This window comes from Athene cunicularia (assembly GCF_003259725.1).
Source record: "Athene cunicularia isolate RWA chromosome 19 unlocalized genomic scaffold, athCun1 chr19_part1, whole genome shotgun sequence".
NCBI classification, from domain to species: Eukaryota; Metazoa; Chordata; class Aves; order Strigiformes; family Strigidae; genus Athene; species Athene cunicularia.
The window spans coordinates 11434022-11456711 of NW_020799124.1; the positions used below are offsets into that span (position 1 = coordinate 11434022).

The 22690-nt window shown below is 44.9% G+C and overlaps 1 protein-coding gene across 3 annotated transcripts in view; it reads right to left on the bottom strand.

Moving 5' to 3' along the window:
- LOC113487377 (S-adenosyl-L-methionine-dependent tRNA 4-demethylwyosine synthase-like) overlaps window positions 1–22690 on the bottom strand; it is a 124428-nt gene that overhangs the window by 27293 nt on the left and 74445 nt on the right. The window lies entirely within an intron of this gene.

Below are 22690 nucleotides of genomic sequence, written 5' to 3' on the forward strand. Positions count from 1 at the left end.
CATCAGTGAGCTGAGCCACCTTTTGCTATACAAAGACTTATCTTCCCTCTATATATTCCAAGCACTTTGTTTTTACAGGAGCTTTAACTTAATGGGAAAATAACCAGGAATTTTATCTGTCTTTGATTTACCTCTCATTGATTTGCTTCCCTAGGCATAAAATCACACCATTAGTTGCTATACAGATATTTTTATTTCCTCCAGCTGGATCATCTGGCATTGGTGATTTTTAGCCAGGACGAGTAAGAATAGACAGACTGTTGTCTGCCCCTGTCCGCAAATATTTCTAGCACCTCAGGTACAATATCGCAAAGAAAAGGCTCTCCTGTGATCGGTTACACAGAACATTTTATTGGAAGCAAAAAGAGACAATTAAAATCACAACCGGGAAACACTGAAAATACCCTGCTTATGACCTAGCTTATCAGAAGTGTGGTGCAACCCGTTAGGAAGACACACAGTAGCTGCAGCACTAATGACTGAAAGAGCAGCATCCACACCTCTTGTTACCTGCAGCAGGTCAGCTGGATTTCTGCCTGGCAGCATCCCTGCCTGCACCTGCCTCTCCATCCCGCGGCCGAGGGCTGCGGCTCCTCACCACACCAGTGCCTCTCCAGGATGCCCAGACCTGACTTACAGCTGTGCACAGTGGCAGACAACACTGAGAGCTTCTTTCCTTGGAGTTACTCTGATTTTCCCTCCCTAAGGGCTGCTCACCAAAGAGGTTACTGATGACAAAAGAACTTCCATCAACATAAGCACTTTGACATGGAACAAATCCAGCCTCATCGCTTACATCTGCTGGTTTCCATCTTTCCCCCTCTTTGCCTTCATCTTCCACTAATGTTTTATTCCACTTATCTCTGGAATTTATTTATAGAGCAATCTTCCAGCAAAATTGTTTTTTGAATTAACTCATTTTCCTTCCTTGGCACACTGTAGACTGTAAAACACGATAAAAGCACCAGTTTAGGCAGGGCAAAAGAGCACCATAACAAATCCACTGCAACCAAAGACTCCACAGCTGGGGCCAGGTTCTACCCCAGGGCTGGGACATCACAGAACAGCAAGGGCTGCAATCAAATTCTCCTGCTCCAGAAAGTCCAGGCTTAGACTGAGGCTGAGTGAAGAGATTCTCCCTTACCTATTACCCATGACACGTCTGCAGCACAAGGTTCCCTGAACTTCAGTGCCACGTGTGGGAAGCATGCACAATATTCAGTTTATTTCACTTTTCAACCCAGAAGAGCAAGCTAATAAGGAGATCTGCTACTGAACTGAACTTTCCATCACTAAATCTCAGACTGTTTCCCACTGCAATACCTGACAGCTTCCACTGGCCAGGGAAAAAGCAGGGACGGATTCCAGGACCCTTGAGTCCCAGTCCAAGGCTATTAAAGTTCATGCTATTACCCCTCCCCAGACAAAGCCAATACTTCCATACCAATCCCCAGTCTAGCTATGTTTTTCTTCTTCAGAGCCTCTGACCAACATGTCACATAAGTAAATTTTGCTCACTGTACAAAAATCAAAACATCACTTACCTAAACACATTTCTATGTTTTCCACAGGGGCAGGAAAAAAAAAAATTTGCTACACCAGTTTGCCACGGAAATATTCTAGATTATTTACTAACAAATAGCTGGAGGACAAACACATAAAAACCAGAAGCATATTCTTCCTTCTACTAACATCTGAACACAGCCAGGGGCAGGTCTTTAGGGTACGTACATATAGAGAACTAAACCCAACGCAGGCACAAGTGTCCCAGAGCACTCGCTGCCTGTTTCCTGTCACCTTGGGAACCTAAAGCACCAGGTAAGCCTGCAGAATTCTCCGGGGGAAAAACATAAGCAAGGATTCAATACCTACAAAAAGGCACTGTCGTGAGAAAATAGTTAAAGGTAGAGATTCTTTTAAAAAAAAGTCTGTGGAGAGTAACTTTAAAGAATTATTGAGAGAATGATTATTGAAGGCCAGATATTACCACAATTAAAATAGCTGTCCTGTACCCATAGCATATAAGCACATACTTACGAACAAGTCTTATGATATGAATAGATTGGCAAAAGAAAAGTTCAGGCCAAGAGACAACGGGCCAAGCAAATATGAGATCAACAGTTAATTACTGAAGAGGAAAACAATGAAGGAACTAATAGAAAAAATAAACGCATCATTTGCCATCTAACAGGAAAAAAAGAAACTAGAGGGAAAATATTTAACAAGAGGAAAAACTTCAATCCACACACGCCTGTCAATGGTCTGAAGTGATTAGATACCCAATTAATCAAGAAATGTCTCCCCAAAGGTCAGCTCACAGTGGTAAACAAATGCAGGCAGCTTCAAGCCAACAGTAAATAAAAATCCTATTTTAATACCAGCTCCAGTCCTCTGACTGGGGGGGTCACGTCTCCAGTAAAATCAGAGTGGGGAGTCCACCATGAAGTGGCCTTTAAAGGCATTTCTTTTTTTTATGGCAGGATGGGTTTTGTGCTAAAATTGAGAGAAAATTTATGGATGTCTCTGCTGTGCATAGAAAATAGAGCTTGGCAGTGAGCACACAGCGAGTAGGGCAGCGCATCCTGTTAAATCCAGCACAAGCAGCATCACCACTGCTGGCTGAATAGTCTGCAGCAGTGGAGAACATAAAAAGAAAAAAAAACAAAACAAAGAGAAAATAAGATCTCAGCCTTAACACAGAGAAGTAAACCACAGGAAATCCCTTTGTGGGGTGAAAGTCTTAGAAAATCCACTTGATCTTCAGGCAGCAGATACTTGCTGTTTGGGGAATTTGAACATGACACGTGTAATGGGAGACTGGACCAGGCAGAAACTGCTCTCAAGTGCTAGAGTTAGGGGTAATGAATAGTATCAATAGATTATGGAAAACTCCTAAAGACTCATAAAAAAATATTTATACCTAGACCAAGTGTGAAGTGGTTCAACTAGAGCTTTGCACATCACCTCTGCAGAGCAGCGAGGGCAAGACCTTCAGGTAACTGAAGTGCTGCAGCTCAGGAGGGCATTTGCTACCCTGCAGGACACACGTGTGACAAGTGTCACTTACAGAACTGCCACACTGCTTGGAGCAAGCTTAGAAAATGCCACCAAGTGTCTTCCCAAGGTTCAATTCCTTTATGAGATCTCAAAAAGGACAGAAAATGTTTTCGAGAGGCTGAAAGGAACCACTCGCAGCAAGCAAAAATTTAGCAGCATCTTTGTTAGCAGCAAGAGTTGAAGTCAACTGATTGGAGGGAGATGACTTGGGGAGTGCTACGCTGTGATTTCAGAGGACCACGCTGCAATTTTGAGGGGGGTCACCCCGGTTCACCCCGCCATCTCTGCTGGTAGATGTATGGTCCAAATGCACCCACACCCCATACTGGAGGGGACTGCCACCAGCTCATGTTTCTTGCCAAAATACAGCGGAAGCAATATACTTAAAACAACAAGTCTAGTCTATTAAAAATGGATGAAATCAGATTGTGAAGACTAACATATAATCACAGAATGGTTTGGGTTGGAAGGGACCTCAAAGATCATCTAGTTCTGACCCCTTGCCACGGACAGGGACACCTCCCACTAGATCAGGTTGCTCAAGGCTCCATCCAATCTGGCTCTGAACACTTCCAGAGGTGGGGCATCCACAACCTCCTTGGACAACCTGTTCCAGTGCCTCACCACTCTCACAGTAAAAAACTTCTTCCTTATATTTAGTCTAAACCTCCCCTCCCTCAGCTTCCACCCATTACCCCTCATCCTACCATTACAGTCCCTTGTGTAAAGTCTCTCCCCAGCCTTCTTGTAGATGCCCATCAGGTACTGGAAGGACACCATGAAGTCTCCCAGAGCCTTCTCTTTTCCATGCTGAACAAGCCCAACTCTCTCAGCCTGTCCCCAAAGAAGAGGTGTTCCAGCCCTCTGATCATCTTGGCAGCCCTCCTCCGGACTCATTCCAACTCTTCTACATCCTTCTTGTGCTGGGGGCTCCAGAGCTGGCCCAGTATTCCAGGTGGGGTCTCACGAGGGCAGAGTAGAGGGGCAGAATCACCTCCCTCAACCTACTGACCACACTTCTTTTAATAAAGCCCAGAACCTGGTTGGCTTTTTGAGCTGCAAACACACATGAATGGCTCTTAAGAGATATATATATATGCAAAATCATAAATGGCTATTAAAAGAAGAAACAACTATACATTTGGTTCTCATTTGCCAGCCCTCAGCACTGCACTTTCAGCCATCACCGGGACTTCTCTCCCTGGGACAGCTCTCCGGGAGGCAGCATGGAGGAAGGTTTCTTTCTTGCTCTTACACATGTGGCTCAGTTCTCTGCTGACACAGAAGACAGGGATCCCCTCGGGTTCAGAAACTGGGGACTGACCCCGCGGAGCCCTGCTTCCTCCCGGGATCACAGGCACAGCCCCAAGCACCTGTCAGCTTCTTTTATACGTGCCTGGTTGTTTCCCAAATGGTCCCTGCAACTCCCAGAGCAGATGGGGCAGGTTCAGGGAAGGCCACAAAACACTGACAGCAACGGGAATTGCTGCCCTGCTTCCCAGCGGCTGCCACCAACACAAAGGGAGGGTGTGACATGAAAGCTGGTGTGATGGCACACAGCCACCAACAGCTGCCTCTGGCCTGGGGCAGGGGGACATGCACGCAGGCAGACGTGGCCAAAACTCAACTGGACCAGCAAAAATTTTGCAACAACACAAACATTTTACAAATAACCACACGCTGGCAGAGGACATCCATGTACAATGATTACCTTCAAGTAGTTTGCCAGCCTTCCCTCCCCCTTCCTCTGGTGTCTGAAGCCCAGTCACTTGTCATCTTACAAGTCAGAGTGAGTGGAAACACCCCCTGCCCAGAATCTTGGTGCTTGCAACTGCTGGGACCATCTCACTTCTTCCCTTTATAATCTAAAAAATTATTTCTAGGGGCTAATACCTAATCACTCTCTGTGCTTTGCTCTTACAACTCTAACAGTTTGTTCTCTCTTCCACTTCAGAAGATGGCTCAAAGCTCAGGCCAAGAGTCCGAACACAGGAGGAATGCTGTCAGAGCCAAGTACATGTGATATCATAGGAACAGTTTTGTAGAGAGGATGAAGTGTTATCAGTTTAATTTTACCACATTTTCTAACATACATCAAGTACAATGTTTCAGTGAGTGTTTCTTCTTACACCAATGAAGGCTTACATGAAGGGAGATTTTTTTTATCCCATTTAAATCTCATTTTTAATACTCTCCAATATACATCCTAGATCATTTTAGAAGTTCAACTTTAAAGTTCAAGTACTTCATAAAAGTAAAACTGCTGAAAGTGCATTAAAAGGGCTTTTACCCCCATAGGGCAGCACTAACTGACAAGGAATAACTGCAGTCTGTGTGTATTATCCATCACTTCAATAACGGAACTATCACAAAAACTGCATGAACTAATCACTACCAGTGGTGAAAGAAGCAGGTAAAGAAACTAAAACACTGCCAAAGGGATATAGAAAAAAGGTAGAAAAATCAAGAAATTAAATATTGCAACTGAAGAAACCTTTTTCCAGAGGGCAACATCTCTCAAACATTATCTGAGCAGAGAGAAAAGACACTTTTAAAAAAGTGGTAGAGGGGACAGATCAAAATGACTAAGGTCCTAATACCACAAAATGTTATATACAAGTAATCATTACAGACTTCTGGCAGTACAAATACAAAATCCTGTTTTATTAATGTATTGTTTGTATTTGGTTGTACAATAGGGCCCCAGGAGATCCTCTTATAAGCACTGAAAAACAAGAAATAAGACCTTAAGCCCTTAGAATTTAATGATGTAAACCACCAGGATATAAAACCAGACTGCAATGCTTTACGCCCCGTGTTTCCAGGAAAAGCAACCATTATTTCACTTTAGACAGCCATCAGAATAACATTAACGGAAAAGAAAAAGTTAATATGATAATGAGCTTTTAGAATGGGTGTAAGTTGAGGGCATAGAACCACATCTATTTTACACCAAAAAGCTTTTTATGAGGACAATCAGCCTGGCAGGAAGGGGCAGCTCTGGGGCCTGGCAGGACCACACATGCCTATTGGGTGGCAAAGGAAAATAAGTGATGGGAAAGAAAACAAAAGAATATGCCCTTGTAAATAAATACCTGGTGGGGGGAGTAAAGCAGATGGAGCCAGACTATTCCCAGCAATGCCCAGGGAAAGGACAAGACACTATCGGCACAGTAAACTGAATTTTTAAATGGAATTTCTACAAAAAGGCTGACTGAACACCTGAAGGGGTTGCCTGGAGAGGATGAGGAGTCTCCATTCTTGGGGATACTCAGCACTCAACCCACCAAGCTGATCTGACTGAGCAGGAAGGCTGGACTAGACAATTGTCAGAGGTGCCTTCCCACATCAACAGCTCCCATCTTGCCCATCTAGTAGTTACAGGTTTTCTTCAAGTGCCTTTCAGGAGGGGATCCAAGGGCAGAATGCATACCACCTCCATGAAGGATTGCAAACAGCAGCTGTTAGAGAAAGTCCCCTTAGATGAGGTGAGCATCAGCACAAAACAACAATTTGGGAAGGCAATAGAGAGTGCACGCTGCAGCCAAGTAGCTCAATTACAGCTGGAGAGGGAGCCCATCAAGTTATAAACAAGGGAGATTAAATAACCAGCAATTCAGACCTCGGTGAAGAACTGGGAGCAGAGGGAAGCGCAGTGACTATGGGGAAGCAAATTATTCAAGGTTGGGGAAGTCAGAATAACTTTTGAAGTAATACTATGAAAAACATGGAGTTCATCGGAGCAGTTATATGGCACGATGCCTGCACATCTGCATGGAAAGTCAGACGTGTTCTCACTGCAACACGCCCCTCTGCTCTGAGCATCCTCAGCCAGTCTGGGCCATAGGACAGCATTCAGCAATCTTCAGCCTTTTCCTGACTGAGATTATAGAGCATGCTCCTCAGCCATATGGAGCTGATCGCAGAAACATAATAACTGACTATTAAAGGGTTATTTTTTCAGTTGTGAACACTCAGGAGAGAAATGAAGCCTCTCTGGGGCTGCACTCCAGGCCCAACTGGTCTCCTTGCAGGGCCACAGCAGAACATTGTGCTGGACTTCATGATGCTTCTGCTCCCATCTGCAGCTGAGTGGAGGGGGAGAGGTCATCTTGCTTTCTGTCTCTGCAAGGCACACAGCAAAACTGCTGCATGGCTGCAGGTCACAGCACATTCACCATGCACCCAGGAGGGCTACGGATGTCTGACCCTCCAAAGGGTCCAGCAGTCTCCAAAGAGGTTAAGTAGTATCATTGTTGGGTTCCTCCGGGCACCTACACATGCCCCAGAAAGCAGCATCCCTACAGGGCCACCCTTCTCTGCCAGAAAATCTCCTGTCCCAAAGCTCAGGGGTCAGTAATGCTTTTACTCTTGCCCTTGGTAAACTGGTTGGCTCTGAAGGAGGTGCTACTCCAACAGATCACATCATCATAACGGCAGCTCACACAGGTCACAACACATGCCAGAAGCATGAAGCCCGTCCTTAAGAGGATCAGGAAGGGCCTGTGCTGCTGCTTAAGGACAACTAGCATCAGGCACTGAGTCCTACACTTTGGGAGATGTTCCTCCAGGCCAGTGCACAGTGCTCAGGAGCCAAGAGACAACAGAATCACAGAATCATCTTGGTTGGAAAAGCCCCTGAAGCTCCTCCAGTCCAACCATGACCCTCACCCTGACCATTCCCAACTCCCCCAGATCCCTCAGCGCTGGGTCAGCCCAACTCTTCAACCCCTCCAGGGATGGGGACCCCCCGCTGCCCTGGGCAGCTCATTCCAAAGCCCAACCACCCCTTCTGCAAATAAATGTTCCTAATATACATTCTAAACTTTCCCTGGTGCAGATTGATGCCATTCCCTCTTGTCCTATCGCTTATTAACACAACGTGTTTCTGTGGTCATGCCCAGCTCTAATGATCTTCACTTTCAACTGACAGTCTCAGGTATAAAAGACAGTTAGAGGTGCTTTTTGCCCACACAGGACACTGAGCATATGGGTAGAAACGGAGCTATTTTATACACATAATTTGCCTTCCCAAACCTTTGCTCAGGTTATTATAGTGGACTTCTCTAAAATATAGCACTTGCGGTTTCTTTGAGATTGTATGTGGTAGTTGGTCTATTAAAGGCACCTTAATACAGAATATCTTCCAAGAGATGTCTTAAAAGAAGGCAAAAAAAACTGAGAATTGCTTTGGGACATACATACCATATTATGACTTGTTCCCTCAAGTCTTTCAAATCTTATTCTTTGGAGGACACAAACCCCAACAGCACACTCAATAAACAGGATGACTGTACTCCCTCTCATCGCATTTTGAAAACTATGTCGCAACTGTCACCCTTTTATAACGGGGTCCCAAAAATTCAAGTCAACAGGCACCAGCTCAGCCTTCTGTCCCCCAAATACATGAGGACAAAGGAAAGAACCACCAACCTGAGGAAAAGCAGTATTTTTCCTTTAGGCAAACCCTGCTAGAGTCTTTCCAAGCTACCCCAAAAAGCATTGCATCCCTTGAATGTCAGAACAGGGCACAAGGTAAAAAAAAAAAAAAAAAAAAAAAAAAAAAAAAAAAAAAAAAAACTGAACAGGGTTAGGGAAGAATACTTATGATAAAAAACCATTTCATTAACTGGATCTGAGATCCTGGTCTCTCAGCAAAATTTTGGTCTCAAAAGCACATCTCACGGCCTGGTCCCCGCAGCAGCAGTGCCCCATGGCCAGAGCTCAAAGTCATGACTGCGGCCCAGGGATGTGGCTCCTTCCCTCCATCCTCCGCAGGTGGCTGAGACTCAGGTGACCCCACAGACGAGTCGCCAGGCTGCTGCACACCTGCACCCCTCCAGCAGCTCACGCTGAAACACCCCACCGGGCCCTGGGACTGCTCCGCAGCCCAGCTCGGAGAGCGGTGGGGTGACCTCCCCAGCCACCCCGGCTGTGCCGAGCCCTCCGAGCAGCATGCACCAGCACTGACGTTTCTGCTGGTTTCCAAGGCGGTTACATTTTCCTTTGAAACCACTCTAAAATTGTCCTAGTCCTATAACGTTTGCAAACGAACATTTTCTTCACGTACATATTTCACCAATGGCCACATCTCAAAGCCAAACCACTGAGCAACGCTCAGACTGAGCCCATGAGGTGACACTGCTCTCCTGACATCCACTGGCCCAGAAGGTGTTGACAAAGGATTCACATGCCAGTTTGACAAAGGGCTCTCTTCTTGCTTCAGTAATCAAGACTGATTGAGGCTGCTTTTTTTTTTTTTTTAAATAATTTCTTTTTAATTCCCTCCTCCTCACCATTCATCTTTTTGTAGATCAAATACAATTATTCTTCATAAAACATCTCAGGTCTAATTTCAGGAGAAAGAGGGAAGGGTGAACACATTAACTGTGCTGCAAAGAGCAGGCTGTTGGATTGATACGAGTTTGGCTGGGGCAGGGGAGCGTCTCCCTTCTCCAGCCAGGACAGGAGGTAAGCGGGAGCAGGACTGGAGAAGGCTGGGACAAAGGTCTAAGAGCAGACAAACCCCCTCCTCCAAACGATGCCCTGAGGTCCCACAAGACCCTTACCTTGGATCATGTCACTTGAACTTGCTCTTTTGATAAAGCACAGTAACACTGTCCTACTCTTTGGAAGTAAGCATGATAAACCCCCAATTTTTATTGCAACTTGCTAGCTTAAACTCAAATATTCTGAATGCTCATATACCTTCCTTAGAAATAGATAAAACAATTTTACCATTAGAAAATGACATTTCATTTACAGACTCCACAACATAATTCCATATTTTTGCAGCTAATGAATCTTAAGTAAAAAAATAATATTGTCAATAGAAACACTGCATTGCTTAAATGGAAGAAGGGGGAGAAGAAATTATGGTGCAGACTAAAAAACTGCTCTTTCACACAGCTTCACAGATCCTCTGCAGGTATTAGATGATGAGCACGAAACCACTTCAAAAGCCAGATTTTTAGTTTCATTAATATTTCTTATTTCTTTCAAGGAAAGGCTCAACTTGTAAACTGACTTCATGACACATTTTCAGAGCTTCTAGCTAGCAAGGGCCTGCTCTGATCATGATAGGAAACAGCCCCCAAAAACCTGAAACACGTGCAATCCCGCAGCCCTGCACAGCTCTGATGCTCTTGGGAAGCTCCTTGCTCTTGCAGGGTGGCAGCAGGCGAGCTGCCCTTTCCGAGCCACAGCCCCTGCAAAGGGAGAAGCCCTCCTCTCCAAAGACTCGATTTAATTCCCTCATTCAGGTTATGTAACGCCTTACTAAGTGAGCAAGTCCTGAATAAAGATATCAAAGCAATTTTCACACTTGGAAATTACTTGTCACAGGGATGCAATCGGAAAAAAACCCTGCAGCCAAGTATCTATTCACCATATTCAATAACACACATCTTTATGCATAAAACCCCGTGAAGGATAAAAGATCCAAAACACAGCAAAAGGAAATCTCAAATGCTAACACAGCCCAAATTTCACAGCTTTCTAAACCCTTCCAGTGCAGCCTGGAGACAGAGTCTCTGTGAGAGGACTGGAGATCCAGCACTGCTGAGCCTCCCGGCTCCCAGCAGCTCTGCAGATGAGCTGTGGCACCCATCCACGCTCCAGGTGAACATCATCAGGGAAAGACTCAGTGCCCTTGAAAGGATGGCAGATTAAACTGTTCTTTTGGCATCCAGGACCCTCTCCTCAAATAAAGGGCTCACCACTTTGTTTGGGCTCATCTATCAGTACACAACCAGCCCTCCACATGGTCACTGGAGAGATGACATCCTTCTAAAAAGTCACACGGCAAACACCTGAGAACATTCTGCTGAGCAGATTTGTGCAGCAGAAGTTATTTCCCTTCAAAGATTAACTCAGCACAGAGCACAAAAGTTTTCAGTTTCCTTTCTTCAGGCTAATACACAGTCATTAAAGCAAAAAACCTGAATACGTTATGCTGCGTAGGTATCTACTAAAAACACACATTGTTCAAGCCTTTGCTATTAATATACCAGTTTAAAGCAAGTTGAGGCTTTGTCTTCACTGCTAAAAAAAAGTGTGTATTACCATAGGATAATTAACACATTAGCTACTCTGCTGTAAAACCAGAGCAAAGCTCAGAACTTCAATTTTACTGCTAGGAAAGTGAGAGTGCTCGACCCCAGCATTTACCTGCAGATCAGAAGTCTCTCATCTTCACCCAGGATCTTATAGCTTGACAGTTGTCCTTGTGTCATGCCCAGCACAGGGGAGAAAACCAACCTGAATACTACCCACTTCTTTTTGGACCCTGCACCGGCTTTAACACAACATTCAAGTTGTAATGCCAAAGAAGCTTGGGATGCTTTAAAAAAGACACACCAGGTTTAGAGAAAAAAAACCAAAAACACACAAACAAAACACAAGCCTCATACTATCTTTTCATGCAAAACCCATTCCTGCTCTTTGATTTTGTTACCTGATTCTCTCACAGTTACAAGGTGTGTGTGTGTCCAAAGAATGGTTTGGTCTTACATCTCGACACCTGGATCCCAAGAGAGTCCCCTTATCAAAGGCCAAAGAGCAAAGCAGATTGTAATTCTTTCAGTTTTAATATGCTTGTGTAAGACAAAAAATTGTCTCTCTAAAGTATTATTATTCTGAGGTGCCAAGTCAAAAAGTCATATTACAAAAATATGAAAGTTGGACTTTTGGTTTGCACCAGGGGTTTTTTTGAAAGACAGAAATCAGTCAATATAACTGTTCTCATATCATACAAAACCTGTTTGTATTGACCAGCTTTGAGATTCTGCCTCGAAATAAAAAGAAAATCCTGTAGTGAGACAAAACACATCAGCACAAATTCCCAAACCAGAATTTTAACCCAGAAAAGCCCCTCAGCCTATGAGCAGTCCTGCTGATGTACAAAGCACAAGAATAAGAGGTCCACCCTGGAAACCAAGGAGAAAAATAAATAAAATTTCATTATCTCATCTTCCTAAACCAGCACCATAAGTCACATTTCCCCCCCCCAATCATTCTTCCTGTAACTCACCACCTATTGCTCGTAATCTACTTTATTGCTTCACACTTCAGTAGAAATTAATCATTTTGTTTAGTTAAAAATCTCTAGAAATAAAACGAAGTACAGCAACAGCTTTGTTCTGAGACCTAAAAATGTTCTTAAGTAAATCCAGAACCATGACTGCTGCTCCTTATCCATTTTCCATGGACTCATTTTTAATACACTTACTCTTGTAAATCAGCACCAACAATAGTCTAGTGATTATTTATTTCTTTTCAATACTTCTAAGGCAGTTTCAAGGAATTATCATGTAAAATTTATACTATGGGAAAAAAGTCCAAGGCAATGTGACTTAAAATAGAAGAACAGTATTAAAACAGATCATATCAAATCATCAGCAAAAAAACACTTCAAGCTTGCTGTTAAACAGACCACACAGCCTGATGATATTTCATTTCCTGGGGAAACAGAGTATGTTTAACACCAAGCAGCCAGAAAAAGCATTAGCACAAGCCTGGGTAGTGCTCCCACTGAGCCCCGTGCCAAAGAGTCATCACAACCAAAGACAGGCTCAAATCTGAGCAGAAAGTGAACTCGTGAAACTAAAAAGCCCTTTCACCAGGATAAAAGCCTTCAGCAACACTCCAAGTTTGTGCCCAGGTCCCTGTGACTTTGAAAGGACTTAAACCAGAAGCTTGACAGGGGATGCTCTTGTGAAGCCTCCCAAATATAGGTGGGATCAGGACCTTTTCCACACGGGCATCTTCCGATTCAGCGCAGCAACAGTCCCGTGGGTCGGAGCAGCAGCTGCTGCAGCAGCAGGGACCTGCCACACAGCCACCAAGTGACAAGCACTTTGTCCAGCTCCAGCTGCTGCTCTTCAACACAAAGTGAGGGTAAGCACAAGGAGCTCGGCCAGCAGCTGACCTGCTCCGTCACCTTGGCTCCATCCCATCTGTGAAACAGCCCCTTTGCCAAAGAGGTGCAAAATCCAGGAGAATCTCTGCCTTGCTTTGATCTGACCATAAAAATTATTTTTTAAGCTGAGCAGGCACCTCTGCTTTTGTCTGGGCCAGCACTTAGCATGCAAAGTCACAGGATGAAAGTAGACACACTTGTGTCTGGTCATATGTGGGAAAGAAGAGGCATTCAGAGCCAGTCTTGTAAAGGGGAAGAGCTAAACCCACCCTCTGTGACTTCCCACATCCTCCTGTTTCACGTTCCCCAAAACGTCCCAGCAACAGCTCCATGCTGTCAGGACCCTCTGGCTCCGTGACCTGATGTCCCATGCTTGGCCAGAGATGAGGTTGTGGTGGTCCTGGAGATGCACCATTTCAAACATGTCACTTCATAGTGCAGAGTTTTGTAACCCCAGCAGTGTGTGGAAGTTAAGGACACTATTAAGAACAAACCACAGGCAAGGAACAGAGCACCAAAGAGGGCGACAAGGAGGAAAGTTTGCCTGAAGTGGTAACGTGCAAAGTTTCTTAACACATAGATTGGGGAACTTAAAGAAAACACTTGAATGACATTCATACATGCAAAAAAAACCCCAAAGTGAAGGATAAGAGCAGTTTAAAAACAGAGCCCAACTTTAGCCAAATGCTTCTGGCCAAAGAATGAACTGAAACATTGACCAAAGTCATTTTGGATCCAGTTGAGGAACAGAGTCTGCCCCATGTCAACTGCCAGGTGTTGAGTATTTTTAAGCCATCCCAGCAGTTATTTATACATACAGCCACAGACTTGGATGCTTCCTTACGGACCTCTGTAGCTGGAAATCTCAGCCAGGAAAACAACATCCCACTGAAATTTTGCAGGTCTCTAAAAGAGCTCCATGGGGGATGCAAGGCAGAAGAACAGACTGCATTTTAAGCAATCCTGCAATAACAATGGCTTAAGTGAGCAATTGCAGGATAATGAAAAATGAAGAGGCATCACGTCCGTAAGGTAAAAAGAGAACCCATGATTTGACAAGACGTCAGCACTTCCATGGGTGTAACTCACAGACAGCAGCAGCCAACGATGCAGACATGATGGACGTGTGGCTGGTGGCACAGCACACCCGCTCAACCGAAACCTGGGAAGTGGCTATTGTATTTGAAAGAATAAACTGACACTTGTCTCGGGAAACAACAAACCAGCAATGCAACTTCAAGAGTCAAATGATGAAAGCAGAGATTAATCCGCCATAAAAACCTAATTACCTAATTAAAAAAAATAAATCACTCTCGCAGTCTGCGAAGCAAAGGATTTATAACATTTTTCTTCTGGGTTCTATCCAAATCATCTAAAAATAGAACTGAAAGCCCCACCACGATTTGCTGAAAATCCTGCCCATTTCATTTAACAGAGAACAACATAAACAAAGAGTCTGAAATAAGTATCTTCCTTATTGATTAAGCAATCTTTGCAAGCCTACTGCTCTTGTAAAGCACTAATCAGGAGTTAGGCTCTAAAGTAACAAACATTATGGAAAGGTAAATAAGGTTTAAACAGTCTAACTGCCCATTCTATTAAATAGTGGAGCTGCAGCTGGAGCTGGAGACTGGACTGAGAGCACTCCTGTACGGTGCTGAGAAAGAGCCAGGAGGTGACACATGGAGAGGGGACATTCCCCACCCAGCACTCACAGGAATGATGCTCTGCATGGGCAGATGTGCAAAAGCAGCCCTTGAACAGCACCTGGACGATGCTTTGCAACACACTTGGGGCCTGGAGAACAATCCTGCTACAAAACAGCTGCTTCTCAGCAGCCACTGTAATCCCCCTCCAAACCCTTCTCACTAGCACTACCTCAGATGTAGCACTGGGAACCTTTCAGCAGCTCCCACAGCTTTGTACCTGGCTCTTCACTTCGAGCAGTTACCCTCCAAGCTTTAGCCTCAAGGAGTTAGACTCCTTTCACTTCCCACTGGTTTATAGGATTACTCCCTACAAATATACTCTTGGAAAATTTGTAGGGCATCACCACTTCAGAGCAGGCAGCAATATCTGAACTCCTCAGCCCTTGTCCCATCATTTCCAGCTGCTCAGAAAGTTTCCCCTCCTGGCTACCCCAGTCTCACAGCCAGGTCAGCATCACGGAGAGACTGCAGACTGGCAGCTCACAAGGCAAGAATCACTTCTGCTCACCCAGGAACTGCCATTGCCTTTCTGTGCAGCACTCCAGTCCCCTGGCAGCCACACAGGCACATCCAGCAATCACCTCTCCTGTCTCAACATGCTGAAATCACTACAAGCTCTTCCACACAACTCAGGACCACTGGGTGACCATCACAGACTACACCCCTGTTCTGGACTGCTTATACTTACTAGGGTGGACATCCCTGCGTATAACCAGCTCGAGAGGGGACAGGCAAGGTTCATCTCTTCTCAGTCCCACTCCTGTGTGTGATGTGCTCTCAAGTGCAGACACATGCGCGTGAACTAACTGGGCATCTCTGAAAGCTACCAGATGGGATGCTCTTGAAGTACCCACAGAACATTAGAGTGCTCACTTGCCATCGTGCAGCATCCTGCTGCCCCCACCTCCAAATGTGGTATTGCTCTATCCAGTTCATAAGTCAGTTCCCCACAGACAACTGCAACAGAAGCCACGCATGAAAATGGAGTATTGAGAGCAGAGTCAGAAGGACTTGCTTAACGCAACAAAGGATGGGTGAAGAAGGAAAGAGAATTAACCTCTTAACCCAAATTACACAAGTAATTCAAAGTCATGGCAAAAACCAGAGCTAGTGTCAGGGTCCAAATGCCAAGTCTCCTTCCTGCAGAGCAGCTGGGGAGCAGCCAGCTTCACAAACCTGCCTGAAGGCAAACCTCAGGCGTGAGGCACCATGCCTTGCTACTGATGAGCATCATCTCACCTAGTTTCACTGAGGCACACGTTCAACTGTTAAACTACATTAGAGTTTAGAAGGTGGGTAATCTGCCTCTCTGGCAGCCTGAACAAAACCGTCAACTTTCTATTTGGTCAGCTGCTGGCACGGCGAGAGCCTTTGGCAGGAAGGCTGCCTAGCAAACACCAGACAAAGGCAACAGCTATGCCAGGCAGTCTTTACCTTCTGTAAAGGAGTCTGAGTGCAGTCTGTACAGAGTAATAAAAACAAAGCTATCCATAAGCCTGATACATGGATTTCAAAAATTATGTTGCTTCTTTAAAAAAAAAAAAAAAAAAAAAAAACAAAGTCCTAAGTGTCTCTGTATGCACAGCACAACTTCTACCCCCACTTGAGGGACCTGTCTTCGGGGGGATAACCTGCTTGACATTACCTGAAACTCCAACATCTCGAACTAAAGTATTATTTCAGAGATGTAGTCTCTACGAAAAACTTTCAGATCCTCCTACTTTCACAGAAAGTTGGACTCTACAGAAGAGCCCTACAAGGAGATAAGGCTCCTCAAGACCTTAAGCAAATTTCAACAAAGCCAGAATGAAATAAATGCAGTGAAGCAGACAGATTTTTACAGGTCTGTTAACAGTTGCATTAGCACTATGGATCATCCACTCTCCAGTTCAAGGCTCACCACCACCTATACTCTCCATGCTCCTTTGTTTTCAGAACAAAGCAGTTAAAGGAGATCATTTACAGTGCATCTAACATCAGTTCCTCCACCAACAGATTTATGAGTCAAGTGCTTTGCTGGGATAACAAGAAAGGGAGATCCCCAAATCAGTCCGCACAGTAATAGCGCCCGACTACTGCACTTAGAAATGGCTGAATAAATTTGACAGAAGACAACCTCACCCATCACAAAGGCTTTAACTGTGTACAAAATAAAAATTAGATCACGTTTGATTTGCCAGTTTGCTTTGACCTTTTGTGACTGTTAATAATGACTGGCTTTCTGTATTCAAACATATACAAGACAATAAACTCCACAAATTTATATGAAAGATGCTTGAGCAATTTAGTGGCTTCAGAGGGGACTCTGAATCCCTGCGTTGTAGTTTCTGTATTTCTTACTGGCGAATCTAACAGCAATTTCATCCAAAGAGAAAATGCAGGACTTGGCTCTCAAGGGCACAACTTGCAAGTCAGCAAGGCTGCAGATGGGATATTTCAGCAGCTACGGAAACAATGGCACATGGCTGGGAAGGTCAGAGACCACCCCGCTAACCACAGCCATCATTTACACCCACCAAAAAGTGTCCAAAGTTACAAATAGCCATCTCATACCACCAGCTCCTTGGATTTTTAAGGACTGAGCACCATACAAAGGAACAGGACCAAGACACAAACATGCAACAAGGAAAGAGAGCCCTTCTCTGTATGAGATGCTTTGTTGTTAAAAGTCATTCTGACAAAGGAATTTTTGGGTCAGGTTCTGCTCTCACTGGCCATCAAATAACCCTAAGAAGCTGAAGCTGAGGGAGAAGATTGCTGACAAGCAGGACACTGAAGGTATGATAGTTCCCTGAGCTCTGCTGCCACCTACCTGCTGCCAGATCCTGCCCTGAAGAACCAGAGGGAGAGACCAAGAGCTCGGCTGCCTCAGCCTCAAACCAATCATATTGGATCAAACCACCTTCATCAGCAGTTTGAACCAAGGATGCCAATCTCACCCTGAAGCAGAGGAGAGCCTTCCCAGAGCCCACCCCCCTAGAGGACATGGAGCACCAAAGAGCCCTGGGACATCAAGTCCATGTGTCACTCCAGCTACTTCTGCAAGCCTGGACCCAGCAGCCCAGCCTGTCACCCGAACACACCTGCACTACCTGGGCCATCGTATCTAACCCCTTCCAAGAGAATTTCCCACCCCCTCCAAAGCAGTAAGCCTTCCTGATTTTATTTGACTTGCATGAGTCCATGAGTATGTTCCCTCTGCTTTGGAGGAGCACCAGCACACCCATTACCACATTCCCATAAAATCCATTTTCTTATTTGCAGTGTTTCTGCCTCAATTATACAGTCACCATCTGAGATGAGAAAATAGATCACTCTTGCAGATGCTTTGTCAACTCATCTTCCCTGAAATGTCAAATGAATGGATTCAATGAACCAATAAATGCTTCTTATCTGAATCATCGTGCTAGAGCCATTGATAACTGGTCAGTGAGTACAAAAATCCAACAGCTAATGCATTTAGCAGAATGGAATATTATGCAATGCTCTGCACAAACCCAGTCTATGGCATTTGGCCCAGTTACTTCAACTTTATAGGCTTAAATAAAAACATGTTTAAAAATAAAGTGCAGATACAAGTTCTTTGCCTAGTTGCCACAAGCAGAATTTTAGGCTCGCTCTTTCCTTTTTAAGAGTTCACATGAAAACACACACATGCTGTCTTCTTGGAGTGCTTTCACATGAAGACTACTGCTCTATTTCACAACTAGAGAATGAAAATGTGAGAAGACATCCCTAAGACCATGAAGCCTGTTGGGGTAGTTGGGAGTTCTGGCTCCCAGAGCCAAGCCCCAGGGAAGAGAGCAGCCCTTTGATAGTGATTGAGTTAATAAGTAACAGAAGGGCTGGAAAGGGAAAGAGACTGGTTTGAACCAAGTTCTCTATAAAGCCAAGCCTGGCATCTCTCATGCTGCTTCTAGGAAGAGCTCAAGGCAGCTGAGATCTTGTTTAATAAAGGGTAAGAAAAATTTAAGAAGCATTTGCTAAAGCAGCAGAAAAGCTAGGAAAGCTAAATGATGTGTGCTAGTTACAGGGTGAAAGTGAAGAGTGAACTTAGAAGAGGAGGAGGAGGGCCCTCTGCTTCCTCCATTTACATTTCACAGGTCAGAGCCCATTTCCAAAAGACATGGGAAGGAGAAGTGCTTTCTACCAACATCGAGGGTGGCAACTGGGCAGCCTCTCCACAGCCATAACTGCTCCCCTGGCATGAACCAGCAGCAAAGGAACAGCCCACAGGCCTGGCTACCTCAAAGCACCAGGCAGTAACGAGGAGGGGACCGATGTGGGATAACAGACAAAGCCTTGGACAAAGACTAAGACAACAGGGATTTTACCCCCACCTTGGGCTCAGGCTCACTGAGTGGCCAGACACACCTTGCCTATCCACTCCAGCCTCACTATCCTGTCTTCACTTATGAACACAGCAACAACCAGCAGCTTGGAATAACACACCATTTTGATTGCAAAGTGTGTTTATGAACATTCTTCCCCTTTTCTTTGCCTGCAGGCAAACCAAGAGGTACTGGAACAGACAGAAGAAATAAGATTTCACTCCCTCTGCAGTCAAGAATCTTGCTGAAGCCTCATTTGGATTGCTGCTTACTGTAAGTTAAACTGAAAAGAGATGATGTATTTCAGAGACAATAACTTAGTATTAAACATCATACCTTTGTAGCACTCATCATATTGCATTTCAAAAGGTTTACACCAGAAGTCTCATTAGCGAAACCATTAAAACAAGAACACAGCTGGAGGAGAGCATTTACAGTGCAGAAGAGTCAAATTCTTCTATATTTATAGTGGCAAAATTGATTACCGATTCTAACATCTGTTGCAAATTTTACATTTAAATTCTCCTTTAAAAAGTCACTTCGCTCAAACATCAGACTAGGCTCTACAAACCAGTTCCCTTCCCCCAATAACCACATAAACAATCTCCATGCAAATCAAGTGTGCTCTTTTCATAAAAGCAATTGTTACTGTCATATTATAGAATAAGCACTAAAACGTGCTCAAGATGTAATTCAACGTACTTACACTACGTTTGTAATCACATAGAAGCCAAGGGTAACTTTGAAGACAGGATCATATTGGAAAAAAAAAAAAAAAAGACTAAAGTAAACAGCACCAGATGCAAGTCTGAAAACGTTTATATATGCAAGCTGGCGTCTTCATTATCCAGAAATGTAAAAGGAACTACCTGTAAGCAGCATGCAAATGAAGATCTGGAAGATAGAAATAGGAAACTTTTTTCTATTTAATGACATTCTCTGAGCAGACCATCTCTAGCACCTTCCAGCAAAGAGTACATAGCCACAGGTGCCAAATCCATGCACTGTTAAATGTGTGATATCCTAGGGTGAGTAGAGCTAAGAATTTCCCCTTCTGGTCTTTTTTTTTTTCCCCTCTTTATTAAAAAAGGACATTTGCTACATCCTGCCCACAGAGGCATGACCCTGTTTCTCTGTGAAATTGTAATTCCCTTGAAGTAGAAAAAGATTGAGGGCAAGGTTTTACCCAACATCTAAAGCAAGAGGTGGGTATGATATCTAAAGACACAAGTCTAACTGAACTCCAGAAAGTGCCAATAAGCTGTTTCTTTTGCTCGTTGTGACTCTCCTGGAAGGACAGGAAGGATAAGGTTCTGCTTCATCATCAGTTCCTGCAGTGCCATAACATCTATTAACCTAAAGGGATTTTCCCCCATTTGCTTTGTACATGGCTCCAATCCGTTTAAGAGAACATTGGCACGTGTCCTCTGAAAGTTAAAGCAGCTCAGCAATACCTACTTGGTGTCTGGCAGCACAGCAAGTACTATAAGGTACAGCGTATCAAGCAGATTGAACAGGATTTATCCTGATTAAGACAAGAAGATAAAAGAAGTGACACCACATCAGGGTTGGAAGAGTGCTCCTCAGAGCACAGGAGTGACACAGGGACCTTCTTCCCAGTTCTCATCAAGCCCATAAACATCCATGAACCAGCAGCCACTTGCTGCAAGAGTTGCCTTGCTCTTTCCAACAGGTGGAAACAAGCGTGTTCAGAGATGCTGCAGTGTAACGCAATGTAATGCATCAGTGAGTTCACAGATGACACCAAGTGAAGCGGGAGTGTCGATCTGTATGAGGACAGGGAGGCTCTGCAGAGAGACTTGGGTAGATTGGATCAGTGGCCAACATTAATGGGATGAGCTTCAACAAGGCCAAGTGCCAGGTCCTGCCCTTGGGCCACAACAACCCCCTGCACGGCCACAGGCTTGGGGAGTGTGGCTGGAGCTCTCCGGGAGAGAAGGATCTGGGGGTTCTCATTGACACGCAGCTGAACAGGAGCCAGCAGTGTGCCCGGGGCGGGCAGGAAAGCCAACGGCATCCTGGCTTGGGTTAGAAATAGTGTGACCAGCAGGAGCAGGGAGGTGACAGTCCCCCTGTGCTCTGACTGGTGAGGCCACACCTGGAGGGTTGTGTCCAGCTTTGGGCACCTCAATCCCAGAGAGATCTCGAGGGGCTGGAGCGAGGGCAGAGGAGGGCAACGAGGCTGGGGAAGAGCTGGAGAATAAATCCTGTGAGGAGCCAGGGAAGGAGCTGGGAGTGTTCAGTGTGAGGAGGAGGAGGCTGAGGGGAGCCCTCATCCCTCTCTGCAGCTCCTGACAGGACATTGCAGAGAGGCTGGGGCTGGGCTCTGCTCACAGGGAATTGGTGACAGAACAAGAGGGAACGGCTGGAAACTGCAACAGGGGAGGGTCAGACTGGGCATCAGGAAAAAATGTTTCCTAGAAGGAGTGGTCAGAGAGTGGAATAGGCTGCCCAGGGAGGGGGGGAGTCCCCATCCCTGGGGGTGTTTAAGGGCTGTTTGGATTATCCATGTTTTGCAGCAGGACCTGTCTCTAATCACCCATCCCTGCAGCACCCAGCCCCGGGGGCAGCCAGCAGACACACAAACAAGCAGGGTAACTGCAGGAACAGCACCTGCCCAACACCACAATGGCAAGCACAGCAAGGCACAACTTGTGTTTTTAAAAACTCCCTTTGCCCATTTATATTTTTCAAATGTGCATAGATCAAACCTACCTGTGATTCTTATTAGCAGTGACTCATATCAGCTGCAGTGTCAGTTTACCTTAGTCTCAGAACTGAAGAAGCCTGGATGGTTTGTGTTGCAGTGTTATATTACAGAACTTGTATTTCATTTCCAGATATATATGCATCGCTTCCAACACAATGCATCAGCACTTCCCCACCTATTCTGAAACAGGAACTGTATTTCTCAAGAATCAGCAGATGCATGAGCTTTCACCACCTTTCATTCATCTCAGTCCTACAGAACAGTGCTTAACATCACACATGACACCAAGCAATGTGCTCAGAAGGAAAACAGGAAGGTGCTTCTGCCCAGAAGCAGTTCAAGATAGTTTCTGGGTACCAGAACCATGTATAACACTAAGAGAAAAACCTAACAGCAGCTTCCCCAAGACTTCTTGCTGTGCTCCCCACGTGTGGTGATGCAATATGCAGCTGAGCAGGGCTGGCAGATCAGCATATCACCAACTGGAGCAACTATTAATTGGCTCTTGTGTTATCAGCGTTTCAAGGACCCTTCAAAGTACAGTTGCTTTGAGGAGAAAATGAACCTGCTAGTTGGGCTTCTTTTTCCCCTCCTCTTCACCTTGACCAGAGTATTTTTAGCTGTATGGACAGACTTGCCAATACTTTCACCTTCAATTCTTTACAGGGAAATTTCTGACAATGCACAGCAATGAATGAACCATATCTATCCTGGGTCAAGAGAGACAGAAGGAAAAAAAACATGGGCAGAATCAAGTTCCCAAAAGACTTCTTCAATATTTTAGCTCCCCTTCTTTCCACAGCCTCCTCTACTCACACAGAGAACTTAGTAAATTTGTACCCGATTTCAGCAAGCCCAGAGTTTGGCCTGAGATTTTGCTTAACGAGATCAGCCAACACATTTGCTCTCAGACAGCTTGATCAAGCTACACACATGCCTTTGC